The 18,967-nt window shown below is 35.4% G+C and overlaps 1 long non-coding RNA gene across 1 annotated transcript; it reads right to left on the bottom strand.

The window, feature by feature from the left end:
- Positions 1-5,099: 5,099 nt before the first annotated feature.
- LOC145674342 (uncharacterized) lies at positions 5,100-17,167 on the bottom strand. The gene is made up of 2 exons (XR_014128898.1): positions 17,005-17,167; positions 5,100-5,671 (listed from the first exon to the last, which is right to left on the bottom strand). It is a non-coding gene; the product is annotated as an uncharacterized LOC145674342 (long non-coding RNA).
- Positions 17,168-18,967: the final 1,800 nt, after the last annotated feature.

Raw genomic sequence — 18,967 nt, 5'->3', positions numbered from 1 at the left:
TTAGCGGACGAATCACTGCCAACGATTATGTCGCAATTTTAGGAGACCACTTGCATCCTATGTTCCGGATGTTGTTTCCAGAGAATGACGCCATCTTCCAGGATGATAATGCTCCCATTTACACAGCTGGCGTTGTTGCAGAGTGGTTTGAGGAACATCGGGATGAAGTTCAACACCTCCCCTGGCCCGCCCAATCCCCAGTTCTCAACATAATTGAACATCTGTGGTCCGTCTTGGAAACACTACTCCGGCGACGATTTCCACCTCCATCCTCTCACACAGAACTGGCCGATGCCCTGCACGAGGAGTGGTGTAAAATTCCACTTGCTACCATTCCCGACCTCTATGCCTCCATCCCACATCGCATCAAGGCTGTTCCGAAGGCGAAAGATGACCGACACCATATTAATCTGGTAAGTTGCAAATTCCTTCAGGTGTTTCCATTTTTCTGATCACCATATGTATATCTACCCCTTCTTCTCCTTCTCTATGTTGCTCCGTCAAATTTAAATCATAAAAACGATCCCAGGTCTGAACCTCATCTATGTTGAAAATTTGATCAAGATCGGTCGAGTGGTTCAGGAGTTATTAAGTTTTATTTATTTATTTTTTAATACCCCGTCCCCCGACCCTCAGTTCTACGACAAACTGAGAAGCCTAAAACCAGCCCAGCCTCGAACCTCACCAATGTTACAAATTTGATCGAGATCGGTCGGGCGCTTCAGGAGATTTAGAGTCACAAAGATAGTGATTTTCAATTTTATACATGTAGATAATAATAATTGAGAGATGGAAAAGTTAGAGAATTTTAGGGAGTAACATTTTGGAATAAATGTATACCTTAACAGATATGTGTGCTTCACAGTTATAAATAAAATCATTTATGGTTGAATGGTTAACGTTCTTGTATTTCTTATGGGAGGTCCTGCCTCAATCACCTGCAGGGGTTCATGTAGGATTGTATGCTAAACTTTAGACCTAATTTTATTTGACTTCAGAATTTAAACTAGAAATATGCTCTCGTGTATGAGTGGTTAATATTCTCGCCTTCGGTAAGGAAATATCCGAGTTCGATTCCCAGCTCATGTGGTTAAAGCTACAAATTAACGTTTTAATTAGATTATTATAAATCCTCGGGGTTGGAAAGATACATTAAACTACACAAAAACACACTAAAAAGCACTAAACAAACAAACAAACATCATTGGGAAGTAATCAGCTCGACCATTCGGTTGGAGACCCAAATTCTCGCCCGACAGGTTTGGCAGTAGCAAGTAGACAATAACCAGTAACGAGAAATATAGTTTAAAATAGAATTCGAGCCAGTGCTGTAAGAAGCACTACTGTTTTCTCACCGACAATTGAATCCGAGATCTGAAGTTAGAGTTGTGCTGCATAGCTTTTTTTCTTTTTTTATTTTTTTACTTGATCTTTATTGCTCACTCTGTAATAAGTTGAAGATATTATAACTTAGAAACTCTTCACATTGGCAATTAGGGGACATGATTGCTCAGCGGTAGAGTGCTTACTTTGGGTGCGTCGGGTTTGTAATGAACAACATCGTGCCAGTGAGTTTTGTTGGTGTACTTCCGTTTCCTCCCACTTTTTCATTCCACTAATTCTGCATCATCATTCACTTACATCATTCATGGTCTCCTTTAGCCTGAAAGTCTTAATCGTGCGACATTAAACTTAAATATCTTCATTGGAAATTGATTTCCCCTTTCCACCTGATGAGTATATATGCCTAAATGCAATTAGCACGATTGGAGATTTTATAGCTTATTGTATACAATATGTTCTAAAATTGACGGAATTCATGTTTTGCGTAGCCAGTAAAATTCAACTTGAAATAAAGCAACGAAAAATATCTCCACTGCAATATTCAAAATACGAAAAACTTAGTTAGACGTATTTTCTACTGTACTCAAACTTACTTTTCTTTCTTTCTTTATTTATTTTTCTTTTTCTTTTTTTAAGTTTTTTGCGCTTTCGACCTTCAATATGAATGAACAAATACTTAGCATTGCGGAAGTGACCTCTTTCTTTTTTATTTTCGAAATTTGAATGTATGCACACGTTTCATGAATACTGTTCTTTCCGAGAATGTCCGTTTGTCCGCCTGTAAATAAAATGCAATGACATTTTTAGTCTTATCTCGTGCAAACTTACGTCCTTTAGGCTAAACGACATGAATAATTAAGGAAGATGAACACATCTAATAATATAATAATTGGAGGAATTTTCATGTAGAAGGAAACGAGATAATCTTGAGGAGGAATTTTCATGTAGAAGGAAACGAAATAATCTTGAGGAAACCACGAATACGATATTGTCCACTGCGAACTCCCATGACCTAACACCAGATGTAAGTCATCCGCCACTGAATGTTTTTTCGTTTGTCTGTCTGTATGCTGTAAGAACATAAGTAAGGAGTTTAAGCATTGACTGTATCTAGACCAAATTTTAAAGTTTCCATGGTATTCCAAAATTTTCACTTAAAGTTTGGGTATATACGAGGGTGTTTACAAAAAGTTTCTGGGCTGAAACTGAAACATGGCGCCACTAGTAATAAGCCGTTCACAGCATGTAGTGCCATCTGTGGAAGAAATAATGAATCAGTTTCAACTGCCTAGCTGGGTCAGTTCGTTGGAAGCAGTCATTTGAATCAGTTACTGTGGGTTAAAACTAAAATATTGCGCCTCTTGTAATAAGCCGTTCATAGCATGTAGTGCAATCTATGGAAGAAATAATGTATCAGTTTCAACTGTCTAGGTGCATCTCTTCATTGGAGACAGTCATTTGAATAAGTGGCTGTGCGTTGTGCTCGTATGCCACATTACAATGCTCCGGTTCACGGTTTTAAAGTAGATGTATCTTATCTACACAAACAAGAATTTTAGGAATGATAAAAAAAATGATCAATGTTGTGATTTTGGCCAATAATCAGCTTTTGCATCAGAAGCTACAAAATTTTTGAGCGGGCTCGAAATCGAGTTGTCGTATGTTTTACAGATTGAAGACATCATACTGAGTTAAGTGATAGTTTGGGTTTTGCTACACTATATGTAGCTCTCCAGATATAAGGCCTACAGTTATGGATGGTACCGAGACCAAGACGAGATCGAGACTAGTCTCGGACTCGGTACCATACATATATATTTGTTAATTGATTGATTACTTTTTCACCTCACAATTTTATGTACTTTACATTTTTTTACCGTACGTTTCAAGCAAAAGATGCATCAAATTGTCTTATCTTTCTTTAGCGTTAATGTTGAAACTGCTTTTGCAGCAAATTCCATCCTGATTTAAGTAATGTTTCATAACTTTCCGGAAAGTCGCTCTAATACCATTAGATGTGCCCTGATATTGTCTCCTGGAAATTTCCTAAGAACTGCGTTTCTACCTGTTAACGTTCCTTTAAAATAAAATAAAAAAAATAAAAAAGTACTTCTGGACATATACTCTAATGTTAAATTCAACATGCAATTATTTTCGAAAGCGTAGTCTCAGCTTGATGATTAAGGTATATTTTTCTTCAGCACGAAAAGCTACGTTGATTAGTGTAGGTCAATTTTCCGTACAGCTGTGGGGAGAGGGGTTCAATGGAAAATGAAAATGACTCTTTCAGAAAGGGTAATTTTATTCACGGGCGGTGATTAGGAAGGACAAAGGGGGAAAGTTGATCCCCACGTTTTTGAAATGACCCTTAATATATATAGTTTCATTTGGAAATATAACGTTCTAGTATGTATTAATGGCATCATAGAAAAAAATAATGCCATATAATATTTGCTGTTGCGTGAGTATGTATTGGTTGTCTTCCCGTGGAGTTAAGAAAGCTACAGGAATTGCGTTGTAATTGCCACGAAAAATGGCCCAAAAATTAACCTATTGCAGCGCAATAATTCGAGCGTACTTTCATTTCTTCTTACAAAGGCTCGATGTTAGTCAGCAGCTTTGAAACTGATTGAGATAACATTTCGAAAAAAAAAATATCACAAGCTATTCTTTAATTGCACAAAAATTAATAGTTCCTAAAATGTCTTTTCTTCTTTCTAATAGTAAGGAATATTTTTATTTGATTTGATTTTTTTTTTTTTTTTTTAGTTTAACATCCCGTTGAGCAGCAAGGCTATGTGAGACGTGGATATACTGATAAACGCGGAATCCAAACCACACAAACTTTTGCCGGGAATCGAACCGGGTCTCCAATGCCAAAGGTACGTACACTAACCCGCTTATAAAAAGAAGGAGCTCAGTAACGAATATTAATTAAAAAGAGAATAATAAGAAATAAATTTACCTTCTCCATTCTTTTGCAGTCTTATATATGAGCGAAGTGGTGTTTAGGGGTGTAGAGTGTATATACAATTAACTTTAGTGAATTCAATATAGACCCTAATTTTTGGTTTTAGGATTATTTTGTATAACAGGAGTGTGGAGTGATTTTAAGTATTGTTGTGTTTTGATGTGTTCCAAGAAAGTAAAAACTGTATCTAATGGCAACGAACATATTTCGGGAAGCTGCAAAAGTAAGTACTTCTTTATATGTCGTAGCATATGCTTGTAGTGATTACTGTGTTTCTAAGAGTAATAACATACATATAATAGCAAATGGAATTAAAAATATAAGATGTTCATTAACCCCCAGTTTCAATATAACTTTTGCAAAACAAGCCTCATTATTCATTACTATGATTAATAATATCCTTCCTATTTATATGTTTTGCAAATTTGTTATTAAATAATCTGATCACAATTTTCCAGACAGAATTTTAAGATGTTCATGAGCAAGGAATCAAATCTGTTCTTACACCTTTGTTGTTTAAGAGTATAAAAGGCTAGTACCTACTTGCGTTGCTCTTGTCAATTTAATTAATAAAATAGGAAATAGTTATACTGTATCTTAACTGAAAAAGATAGTATGCTATTAGTTATACAATCTTTCGTCAAACAAAGTGTTAGAAGCAACCAGGGAAACTGACATTGGTATACAACTATTCAGATCATGTCTTACCCCACCACTTTTAAAATCCAATCGCCACCAATGGTTTTATTGATGGGTTTAGCTGTTGAAAACACAATAAATCAACTTTTAAAATTTCATATCTTTATTCACTTCTTGATTTGTTAACTCATATGCGGTAAACAATATTATTGGGAAGATTAAAATGTAATACTAAATATGTAAAGTCAAAAACAAAATGCTTATGAAGATAATGAGATAATTACAAAAGTGAAAGTGATCAAACTCTTGTTAACTATGGCCCAATTCATAAGAATTCGTACATACAAAACAGAATTACAAAAAGCAAATGTATCACAACAATTGAATTCAATCCAATTCTTTGAGTCAGAACAACATATGTCATTCTTCAATACCAGAAAGAGGTTTGTTACGTAATTGTGCTTTATGAGAAGTTTTCCGTATACCGGGCTTGTCCAATACATAAAGATAAAATCCAAGAATACAAATAAGTAACATAAGTATTAGAAGTACAATAGCAATCATTTGTACAGCGTAATAATTACCACACTCCTCAGATTTTTCTCCCATTTTCTCTTTTACTTCCTCTGAATTCGGATGTTACTTTTGCAGATTAAGTGTCAGCAGTTTAAAGCCTTGGCCCCTCTAATGCAGGTACAAAGGTCCTTTAATCTTTATCTGCAAAATAATTAGAAAACAAAATAAAAACTCATCGTCTTTTTCCTACTTTCGAAATGTTCTATTTTAGCTTGAAAGTTAAATAAACTATTTTCTACTCGTTACTATAGTGATCGCAAGGAATCGTAAAGCTAAACCTAAATCTATCGATTTCACTACCTAATAGTTAGAATGCGAGGGCGTGCTACGATATTCAACCCTTCCCTGTCTATGAAAGTTTGCCAATATTGTCTTTCCTGCTATACGGAAACATGTGAGATTACAGTGTTGTTGAATTGCCATTAAGTTTTGTTTATTTGTAATATACACCGTACACGAATTTTCGATATTATTTTTTTTCTTTCTTCTTGGATGTCGCAAGGAACCAGAAAGGAGAGCAGAAATAACAAGTCTCTCTTTTTCCGTTTTGCTCCCAACGAGCCAGCTAGTTCTCTTCCTCACTCTCTTCGTAAGAAGGAAGTAAAACCATAGTTGGATTGGCAACATATTGTGACTGAATTCTCCTAGCACAATTAAAAGAAATTGCACTGTCTTAAGAAAATTCTATCCAACCAAATTCTGTCCACTGTCTTAAGTCCAACCCAATTGCATACTCGGAGACAGATATAGTGTCTAAAGAACGGAAGTAACAGTTGTGAATAGTAAAGTAGTAATATTGCAGCCTTTGGTACAGTTTTAAAAATAGATCTACAAACACATTAAGTAGAAACCTTTCCTATAAGGAATGACTTGTAAGTTAGATTTTTGGAACCCACAATGAAAGAAGCAGATGTGATGTAACAAATGACTATTCTTAATGTTTTCTTAGATTTAACTTTATAGAGTGGGAAGAATGTGAAAGAGTGCTAGTTAACATTTGTATGTAATGACGAGTGAAAATATAGCAACTTTAGAGTAGGAGTAGAGAGCAACTGCTTGCTCCCAAACCAAATGTTATGTATTTTTATGTAACATCATATATGGAAATATATATTACCAATTCCTCTTAAAAGTATAGGAACGCTGTGCGCTAAACTATAAACTCACAATGCAGCGCATACATCCTTCCGAAAACCAATAAGAAAGAGAGCATGTTTGAGCTAATATGCAAATTAGATAACGCCCAATTCTAAGGGTAGTTTAAAACCTCAGGAGCACTCTGAAAGCGCCAGTTGACGAATCAATACACTAAAGAGTAGGATCTGCTTGTGTGTATGTTTCATTCGTATGAGTGTAGCTTAACTTCATTAGGATTGTCTTACCGCAGAACTTAGTTTTCGTTCTTCACAACTTTTTGCAGTCGCAATTCAAAATTCTTTCAATTGCTCTATCGAAGTGTTCGACTCACTCCAGTTTACGAACTGAAGTTTCAATTCCATATTCTGAGGAAAATAACGATTACATCTCAGTTCATATAACTGAACTTTTTTCACTACAGCAATTAAATATAAGTCTCTGTTAGTTCGTGAAAATTATTACTTATACGATTAACAACGTACGGCGTTCGTATACAAAAAAAAAAAAAAAAATAAAAAAAAAGTGGTCTTGTATTCAATAATCTATTTCTACTAAATAATAACTTTTAATTTAAAAACAAAATCTGCCACAACCTCTAACAATAAGAATTGAGGAAAGCTTCGAATATTGCCAGGATCCAGGATCTTACGAAACGCTCGATCGCTCGACGCAATACATATTATTATTATTATTATTATTATTATTATTATTATTATTATTATTATTATTATTATTATTATTATTCCTGTTGTTATTTTGTTTTATATTTTCGTTATTATTATAATAAACTTTTTAATTCAAATAATTGTTAACGTTTCTGACATAGCCTTTTTTCTCTCACTCATTCACCATGTCTTCGAAGTTTGCAAAATTCTTGATGAACTTCTATTGTTTTTTTTTTTTTTTTTTCAAGTGAGCGTTCCACGAATCGTACCGAAATCTGCCGATTTATTACAGATAAATCAAAACATTTCTATTTTTTGTGTGGAGCTCAAACTTCACCAGTCGTTGCGATCACTATAATGAGTTTTTACCTTTATGATATTAAGGCTAAGCCTTCGGAAATCCGCTAATTACCAAATCATTTTGCAAACTTTTAAAGAAACGAGCTATGCAAATTGATTACTCATAGCAAGAGTCATTAATCAAGTAAAAATACTCACGAAATATACCGGTAACTCATAAATGTTGCGTCTATTTCGGAAAGGCCATAGGCGCTCTGTATGGAGAGAAGGTCTCTACACTATCTTGACGTGGACAACACACTCCATCCACTTTTACTTCTTCAGGCTTCTGCAGACACAAATTTTAAAAAAAACTGGGCGAACATCAGAGACACAAGACGAAAAAGGGAGAACACGAAAGGTTTTCTCCCTCACAGAGGATCAAACCCATGGTAGCCCAGTTGGCAAATAGACTACACCAGGGTTTCTCAACCTGAGAGTTGCGACCCCTAGAGGAGTCACGAGAGGGTTTCATGAAGGTCGCGAAGATAAGCAGAATATGAATGAACTGACCAAATTTGCTTTCAATCCATTCGCTTTTAGGGAAGTTACTGTATCTACTATATACAAGAAATGGATTCTACTATTATATCAATAGATGGATATTATGAAATCTCTTAATATGAATATTAAAAATCCCACACAATCTTATTACAAACCAGAAATTACAAGGGGGTTGCTGGCAACATAATGTACTAAAATGGGGGTCGTGATAGGAAATAGGTTGAGAACTACTGCACTACACTATGCGGAGGCTCTCCACGTAACGGAATTGGCTTTCATAATAATAAATAATGGGTAAGTGTCGTTTGAGACCCGAGCACTTTCAGGCCACTAAAATTTAAGATGCTTCTTATTAGAAAAGTGAGAATTTACTGTAACTTCCATCTTCTTTCAAGAATCACTGAACATAGCAGTCAGCCCATTTCAAAGTCTATTTTATTTTATTCCGTTCAAGTCCAGTTGATTTTCAGCTGATAATTGGATCAGAGATTCATGTACTTTGGTCGAAATCTGTTTGGGCAGCAAAAGATTAAAAATATTGTGGAAAAATATGTTATCATCTCGAAGTAACCTACTCATTGCAATGTAGTAGGCCACTTACACACACACACATATATATATGAAGTGCGAGTGGGACACATGACATATTTGAAACTGCGTACGGGAGTGATGCCATGGGTCAATCAATTGTTTTTGAGTGGCACAAATTGGAAGTCGAAGAGGAAATTGATGTTTATCCTCTCTTTGGACTGCAAAGGAGTGGTTCATAAAGAGTTCACGGCCTGGTCAAACTGTGAATGCTGCATTCTACGTGGATGTACTTTAAATACTCAGAAAACAAGTAGTCCGCGTCCGTCCAGCAATCACTGAATCATGGAAGCTTCATCACGGCAATGTGCCGAGCCACACCGCCTTTGCTGTCATGAATTCCTGACCAAACATAGCATCACACAGCTTCCTCAGCCACCCTGCAGCCCAGAGGTCGCCTCTGCAGGCTTGTTCCTCTTCCGCCGACTGAAAAGGGTCACGAAAGAACGGCACCACGGCTCGGTCCAGGCCATTCAAAAGGCCGTAATGAGGGAGCTGAAGACCATTCTAATTTCTGCATTCCAGGGAGCAATCAGTGATTGGCAGAGTCGCTGGAAATGCTGTCTTGATGCAGAAGGGACATATTGTGAAAACTATTAAATCGATGTGTCAAAATTGTGAATAAGTTTTAAAAAAAAATCAGTCCTACTAATTTCTGGACGAACCCTCTATTTCTCCAAAATATGCTATTGCTTTGCGTATGTGAGTCCAAGTTCGTACGCAAGGGGATTTCCAGGGTTTCCGTCCCGCTTGAGCAAGATATTATGGGAAAATAAACATTTTTTTTTTTAAATATTACGGTATGTGTATATACACATGCAATTATGAAAACGAAATGAAATGAAATATTTCAAATAACATCCGACGGTTTTGCCCTTTAGGCTAAGGAAGACGATGATTAAAGCAAATGAATGATGATGAAAGAATTGGTGGAATGATCAATTGGAAGGAAACGGGAGTACCCCGAGAAAACCCAGAGGCACGATGTTGTCCATCACAAACTTACTTGGTCTGGGGTCGAACCAGAGACCCCACGCACCAGAGATATGCCTTGGAGCTTGAACCTCCCTTGACGAATTTCTGCGTACACCACTGCGCGAGTCACGCAAACATCACATTTATCTTGGAGGTAAACATTCATGTAGGATTAGAGTGAATTTTATAGGCAATTTGTCATTGGGAATTGTTGATTATTCTGCCAGATTCAGTGTGTTGAAAGATGGGCCAATAATAATAATAATAATAATAATAATAATAATAACAAGTTGTGAACCCCTAGTATGCACTTGTATATGCAATATGCGATAGAAAGTCTATTGAAGTAAATTCTGTTTTAGACTAAATTACGTGTTAAATAAAAATGTTGAATGAATTTTTACTTCTGGAAGGCAAGACAGAAAGGAAATTTTAAGTTCGGTTACCAATCATTCAGTAAATAAATCATTTGCGCTCCCTTTCTCAATACTTATTTTGTTCTACTGGAATGGTAACGGTTGCCAACAGAAAAAAGCTGTAAGCAATAAACTCGTGACTGGAATGAAAAAAGAAAACACCCACCTCTCCCTCTTTTGCCCCTCTCCGTTTTCTGGTACGCTCATGAACAGGAGAAGGAATAATGATCCATTTAGCTTCTTTAACCAATTGTGCTGTTTACAATAATAAAACTTCCACTGAACCCATTACTTTTTTTTTACCACACCTTCAGCAAAGAACGGAAAAGAGCACGTAAATGTAGGGCAAAAAAGAAATTCAAGATCACACGTGTCATACTCTTTGCAAACAAATGTAATTTAATAAACATTGCTTATCTTCTGTAACGATGAATTGTAGAAGTAGGAGGATAAACGCAATGCTACTCGTGCAGCCTCACAGTGACACAAATGCAATTTCATTAGAGGAGTTCATGAACCACTGGTATTTTAAATAATAATAATAATAATAATAATAATAATAATAATAATAATAATAATAATAATAATAATAATAATAATATAAAGTAGCCTATTGTGATGTATGGTTGCGAAACATGGTCACTTACTCTGAGGAAAGAACGCGGACTGAAAGTATTTGAGAACGAAATCCTGATACAAATATTCAGACCGAAGAGGAACGGAAATGGGGAATGGAGGAACTGCATAGTTTATACCATTTACCAAATATTGTTAGGGTCATGAAGACTAGGAAACTCAGGTGGAAGGTCATGTAGCCAGAATGTAAGAAAGTAGGAACGCTTTCAACTGGAAGTCAATCGGAAAACGAGCATTAGGGAGACCTAGGCGCAGATGGGAGGACAATATTAAGATGGATCTCGCAGAAATAGTAGTACAAAGTAGAAACTGGATCCAGTTGGCTAACGACAAAGGTCAATGGAGAGCTTTTCTGAATATGACATTGAACCTCCGGGTTCCATACGACATAGAATTAGTTAATATAAAGTACCCAAATTCTTGGAGATCTTGGCGAGTACTGAGAGTTAGCCCGAGAGTCAAAAGTTATGAAAGAAAGTGTAAAGTTCGTTAGTTTTTGACGCCCATACGTCCTGATTAATCTTGATCGCCGTTTTAAGAACAAAAAATGACCTGACTTCTTTTTTTTTAACAACAACACATTTTGTCTCGATTTTTTACACGTATATTTTTTATAATTTACTTTAGCACTATGATTAATTTAAGTAATCAGTCAAGAATTTTTCAAGAGCCGATCGATAAAGAAGTTACAGATAGTTGTGTGTTTTTGATGATGCTGTAGTTTAGTATTTAGCTCCATCAGAAGACCCTCTACATTTTCTGCATTTTCATGGATATTGTTAAGAGAACCATGAAGTAGGCAATAGTTTAGAGAACTAAAGAAATTCCTACGGGGCAACGTTTTTCGTCGGACAACTAGGTCCAACAGGATGTTTCCCAGTGATTTGCAGGCCATGACAAAGACTATTGTTTTTTTTTTCTCTAGGACTTCTTCGCTGCCCACAAAGTGGCCACGGTGCATACACCTTCGTGGGGACTACATCTAAAAACAGTGATGCCAGGTGAGCACATCTGCATTCCTTTCTGTTTAGGTAGATAACTTATTAGGCGCCTCTCATACAGTTCTTAGTCGTCTGGACCATATTTGCACGGCGCCTATTGCTGCTATTTCCGCAGACTGCATAGCATAAATGTGAGAGATTACAATCGTGTTGCGAACGTCGCGCATGGAGAGACGAATGGTGCCACTGAATTACGTGCCCATTCGTGCCTCTTACGCATTGATGGACATTTGACCAACAAACAGTATATTGATGAGGTGTTGGACCCCATTGTGTCCTTTTTGGGTAGGTTCTCCGCGGGACTACATTCCAGCAAGATAACGTGCTTCCTCACGTTGCACGTACCGTCATAAGCTGGACATTATTTTCTTGTGCTTCCCAAGCCGGTACGATACCTCCATCTATCTCCTCATGAATACATCTGGTAGATGTTGCACAACTCTCTCACACCTACGAACTCTTCTGCCCTTTATAATGCGTCGCGGAGAGCAGCATGTTTTATCATTTGCTACCTGCAGCTTGCTTGCCATCTTTTGCACTGCTATATTCTCTCCTTCTTGGCGAGCAGTGTAAAAACAAATCACATAGTTTGGAAGGTACCCTAGTTTAACAATGTGAAATGAAACTCACTTTGTTGGAAGTAGATATGAGTCTAGGTGGAAAGTGTATTGCAAGTTGCGTGAAAAGTGAAGAGTTATCAGAGAGTTAACTAGTGTAAAACAGCTGGACAGCTATTAGAATGAAATGTTAAATTATAAAGAAGTATGAACGTGTATTATCTACCTACACTACTAAGTTTTCAGTATACTTTTTTATTCTCAATTTGAAAAAAGTAAATTTTATGTTGTTTGAATGTTGTTTTGTAGCTTACTGCAAATTGTATATAGAAAAAATAAGGTCACAGGTAAACTAAGTCTATGAAAAGCGTAGTCACACAGGTGTTGGTAGAACGCCATAAAAATTGGTCAGAGACGGGGTGTATAGGAAACAACTTACCTTCTTGAGATTATTCTATCCATGAAACCATCTATCTGCGAAATACATTCACATTAACAGACAGAAACACAAATACTATACTAATTTAGAAGCAATGTTGGCATGTAAATTTGCCATGCGTGGGGCAAGGGAAAGCCGAAGAGAGACCATTTAAGTTTCGATGATTAGCTTTAGGATGTTAAATTCTACCTTTCAGGTTTCATACTATTTACACATTTTTCTTCAATATTGCTCTGCAATCTTCTAACATTATCAGATTAGCTCTTACAATTACTTGATCGGGTACAGTCTATTTACAGAAATAACCAATGGTGATGATTTGACAAATGTTCAATAATTTTTACCTGAGAGTAAAAGTGAAAAAAAAAATGTTCTTTTCTTGATAGAGTTTTTCTTCATAGAGGCAGTTCTATTGGAGGAGGAATCGGAAATTTTCGCTTTCTGTTAAAACAGAAAAAAAAACCTTTTTTGAGTTCCTAGTTCCAATACCAGTTTTGTTTCCCTCCAGTGGATTAACACATTAAGAAAATGCGTTTAGAACATCCACTATTTCCAAGCCGTATCTTTAGTCCGGATTGGCTGTCTAAATTGATATTCAAACTCGCATTGCAGTTTGTTGCTAGCAACTGTACATTATGCAACTACAATACACCAAGTGTTGTTTTGTTGTCAAACCATTTTATCAACTACCTGCAAATCATACATTTTTTGCATGTTTTGCTGGTTACCTAAATTCAATCTGGTAGGTAAGAAAATATAGTATAAACCAAGAAACAGATATAAAACTCTTTTGGTATAGAATTTTGGCTACATCTCGTTCTCTGTTCTGAAAATATTTTATTCTGACCCTCAGAGCTTCCGTTTACAAATTTAAAGCCACAAACGGCTATTTTGGATATAGTGTTACTTTAATTCTTTTATTGTGTAGGTGATCTGACACGAATTAGCTTAAAAAGTGCAAAATTCTGCCAAAAATGCGAATTTAATATAGTTTTTCTGTTATTTTGAGTTGAGTGCGTCCGATACATATTTTTCTCTAATATTGTTTTGTGCAATGTAAAGTGACCGGAAATTGCACAGAAAGCCTTGGGGGATATTTGTCGATAATCCCAAGGTACTGAGTACAACACTTACATTTATAGACTAAAGTCGACATGCGCTGGTTAGAAAAAGCTTCTTCCAGTCGACCAAAGTCAACTTACGCAGTTAAAGATTTAAAATTATTATACATAGAATTCCTTCCTTCTTCACTGTTGCAAGTATATCGCGTCAAATTTTTTTTAATAAGAAACTTGTGGATAGCATTTTAAAGTTCTCCTCCTGGAACTTTAGTGGCCTCAGTAAATGTTATGTATAGTTACAATAAATTTCTAGTTCATTCATAAAATTTAAATAAGTTTGTTCCATGAAATTTGCTACATTTTCAGAACAGTCATTGCTAACACTATCAAATGTTAATAAAAATGATAAACGTTCATCTATCAGCTCTATAAACAGTTTCATTCCAATGACTTTCCAACGAACAGTGTTGATGCAATAGCTATTTCACTGCGAGTCCACGATTTTCTTTATACTAACAGGGTTAATGGGCCACGGGGACTTACCCCGTTGTCCATAGCACTTATTTCTTTTGTGCATGAACATATCTTTGTTATGTTTATCGAGTGAACTAGGTTTGATTCGAATGTCCGGATGACACGTTCGTGTTCGTTCCTTGTTAGTACACTTCTACTCTGGAACACTATTAATTAAAAATCACCTATACTTGCCAATGTTTTTCTTTGTTTTCTCTTTCTTTTCTAACCAGAAATAAATCTAAAGTATGTTAGAAGTTTGTATGGAAAATAATCTAAAGAAAAAAATTGTCTCCAATAAGTCTTATAACTCAGAATGATGTATTTTGTATATAAGGATTCATAATGGGTCTGTTGGGTCTAATAGTTTTAGCAGGTCTCTATTTTAACAGGTCCAAAGAGTCTGTCGGTTTTAACGGGCAAACGAGTCATATACGGTTCAAACGGTCCAAACGAGTCATGCGGGTCATGGCCAAATGAGTATTCAGACCAAACGGGTATAAAGATCAAACAGGTAAAACGGGTCGACCAGGTCAAACCATCCTTAGTCAAATTCGATCGGGTAAAACCGAATGCATCCACTTACTTAGCAATTCCAAGCACTACTTTGTGTTAGCCGATAGTCATGGGACAGGAAGCGATTGACAAAAGAAAAATTCTGTTTTTAAATTACAACCTGGCAACAACGGGTACTTACAGTTAGTATATTTTAAATTAATTGTGTATGGTAGTGGACCCCACGCTTTCTTGTTTTAGCCACGCATAAGTAAAATTTATTTTTTTAAAAGTAATTTTCTTGAAAACAATTATTTTTCAATTTTTAGTAGCTTCATTTTATTTATTTATTTATTTTTAGGACAATTTGTATTATTCTGTAAGAAAGCATATTTCTAAAATGAAATTTTATTTCACTGTATTCTTTGTAATTAAAAGGAAAAAATCTTAAAACGCACAGCAAGGGCTTTTATTAAAAGCACTAAATTTTACATACTTATATATATATATATATATGAACTAATCTAGCTTAGATTAGCATATAATTACAAAACACGCTGAAAGCATTTCTTTTAACCACGCTATACCATAAACTTCAGTTTTAAAATATAAACGTTTGTAACTTAACAAGGTTTCACAACTATGTTTAATGGATTTTAGCCTATATTTGTAACCGCGTGCACTTACTAGGTTTCGTAACCATGTAGGATTTTCTTTGAAAACTTTAGGCATTCCCTCGGACAAAAATATGTTTAGTCAGATGATACAACGTTATCAAGTGGCACTAACATCTACAGTTCAATATATATATATATATATATATATATATATATATATATATATATAGCGAGAGAGAGAGAGAGACTGAAAATAAAATCCGTGCTAAGTACCAAATATGGAAAAGTTCTGTTTAATGTCAAAATGTTTCTATGTGCCTAACACTACTTAGTTAAAATCGGGCTATCTAGTATTCACTGTGGAAGAAGTTCAAATAATCGCCAGAAGAATGCTGTGCGGCCTGTATGCCACCAGCTCTGAAGTAAAATCTGGGCTTTTTACTCAACATTTTCATTTCGGCACTTAGTACGGATTTTGTAGTCAGCCTACGTATAAAGTTAACATACTTGCAATTAGGCTACTCTTGTATAAACATGTTTATTGTAAATTCACTGATTCTAAGCTTATTAGCATACACTGATTAAAAATTATGTTTATTTTCTTCTTTGTTATCCCGTGACAAAACTGATAATTACGCTATGTGATAGAGTGCTTACTTCTGGTGCGTGGAATTCCTGCTTCAATCCCCGGAAAAGTAAGTTTGAAATGGACAACATCGTGTCCGCATGTTTCTCCCTCATTTTCATTCCATGAATTCTTCCATCATCATTAATTTGCCTTAATCATCTGTCTCCCTTAGCCTTAAGGACATAATCGTGGGACGTTAAACTGAATGATTTTTCAGTGACAAAACTACTTTCCGAAAACTAAAAATTTGTATTTCAAAATTTGGGTATAATTAAATTATTGTATGCCATTTATGAACTTAGATCTTAAATATTACTATTTAATAAAAACATAAAACAAAAAAAAAACTGGTTGATATGAAAATTTGAATTGTACTATATATTCCTCTCTAATGCCAATTTTACTCAACACTAAATAAAGCAGAATTACGTGTTATTGAAACAGGTGATAGCTTATTCAATTTTCTTTTATGTTAGCAAAAATGCCAAGTTTGATGTTATTGCTAGGAACAAAAAAAATATCATTTTACAATTTTAATTCGTACATATAAGGCTTTGAGTTTCTTTTTCTCTTTTTAATGTGTTGAAGGAAGAACTAATATTATTCATGGTTTAAATGTAAGTGTCACATTAGCATAATGTATTCTTAGATAAACTATTTCAAATTATGCCATTCTTTTCACTCTTACTTTGTTTATAAACAAGCGTACTGGATGACTGTACTTCTATGTCAAACGGTATATTAATTGCAATTGCTAACTTTTAAAATGTATAAGGTATCTTGAATTTAGTTACACTAGGTATTCTATTAGGAGAATAAAATAAAATGTCTTGTCAGGATCGTGTTTCATTGATGGAAATTCAATTTGAGAGGTTACTATTAAATATAGTTATTACTATTTACCTGATGTGACTGCTAAAATATAAATTTGGCAACTACACCATGTTGATGATGATGATGATGATGACAATGGAGTTCGTAAATTTCGTAAATCTGTATATACAACTAAAAGAGAAACACTTTCTGAGTCTTTCCACCTACAGAGAAGAGTGGTTGTTCTGAGGTAAATCACTACGCTAACATTGACGTATTATGTTTTAACATTCACACAATAGGCATAAGAAACAAACATTTTTATATAGTTCACCAATAATTCATATTGTCAACTGTTAAACAAGAACAACTATTGTTTCCTTACGTAAATATTTAAAAAATAATGAGTCTCATTTTGTTTGCTACTTCCAACTTAAAAACTCTATAGATTCAAGTACAAAATTAACTAAAGCAAATTAATTTATTAGAAGGAAGTCATATTATTTGTTAGTCACGATCATGTACAAGAAAGAGCATTATTGAATTATAGGAAGACATACTTGAATATTATATTTACTAGTATGTTTTCATGTAATTTTTGATGGAAATTGTGAAAAGGAGGTTTACTATTAATTTCAGATATTTAATTCTTGACATAAAATTTATCCCCGCCTTTAAGACCCCGTAGGATACATACTTCATTAAACCATTCTTATGATTTCTCTTGATTTTGTGATAAAAAGAACATTCTATCTAATTATAGCCAACACAGCAAGAAATTCTACGGAATTCAAATGAGGAATGTTTCTTCAGTATATGATCTCTCGTTCAGGTGTTGATGCACTCCAGATTTATCATCATGTGCTTTCTTCCTATGGAGGTATCTGAATGATATTGTCTACAACAAGATCACACTATCAAGGAATCGCGATGGGATCTTTTAAAAATCGTTGACTACAATTTCGTGCAAAATTCATTGCACTGATTCAAATCACAAGGAAGGAGTTTTTTCCTCTACTTTAATTTTAATGGGACTGAACTTAACCCGGGAACACATAGGGGGGTGCTCACGCACCCCACTCGGTGTTTAAACAGTGTGGAAATAAGGAATATGCCACTGACGGTGCTACCCTCTTGTGTATTCCTAGTTTATCATCTGACTGCAGCAGAGAGGGGTGCGCCGTTCCATTGCACAGAGAAAGTTTAGTCAGAAGTCGGAAAAAGTGTGTTATTTTGCTGTTTGGGGTGTTGTGGCACCCCGCCTATGTGTTCACGTATATATATTTTTTGATACGTCACTTTCATTAGAGATAAGACATTGAGTGTAGGTTGGCTTTACAATCATGTGGACTTGCAAGGCTTCATCCTCGAAGGTGAATAGCATGGTACTTTTTAGAAATGCTACGCAGAATAGGGGAATGTCCTTCACACGACAACATCTATTGCGTGAGTTGGGAATGCAGCTAGTGACTCCCCATATGCAAAACAGGCTCAGGACCCCCCTTTCAACTCCTCTTTCAACCATGATCAAAGAAGTACTTGGTGTAGAAGATGACGTAGGACAGGCTCATGTACCTACACCAAAGCAAGGCAGGTGTTACTTGTGCCCGAGATCTGCAGATAGGAAGACAAAATCATTCTGTACCGGGTGCAGCAAGCCAATTTGCGCTGAACACAAGAAGTTTGTTTGTGGCAACTGTGTGTAATCAAAACTGAGGTGTACTTCAAGAAATTATTCATTAAATGCTTCTTAAGAAAGGTGAAAATGTGTTTCTTTCAAAAATTAAAAAAAAAAATCTACAAGAGATCCACATATACTTATGGGGTGCTAGAGCACCCCACTATGTAAGCACGTGTGTAAAATTTCCCTATGTGTTCCCGGGTTAAAATCCGTATATAAAATGCATCGAACGGTTCTAATGGTTATGTGTGAGGCGCTTGAAAGGTTACGAGCACAACAATGAAGACTACGCTGAAAAACATGTTCCACTCTGCATATAAAACCAACTAGTATTTTCGTTAAGTCGCTTTAATTACAATGTGCATCCTAAGG

Source organism: Thermobia domestica, chromosome 17, assembly GCF_964235325.1.
Source record: "Thermobia domestica chromosome 17, izTheDome1.hap1.1, whole genome shotgun sequence".
Classification (NCBI taxonomy): Eukaryota; Metazoa; Arthropoda; class Insecta; order Zygentoma; family Lepismatidae; genus Thermobia; species Thermobia domestica.
The sequence above is the reverse complement of the archived record's forward strand: the minus strand, read 5'-3'. Positions and strand labels throughout refer to the sequence as shown.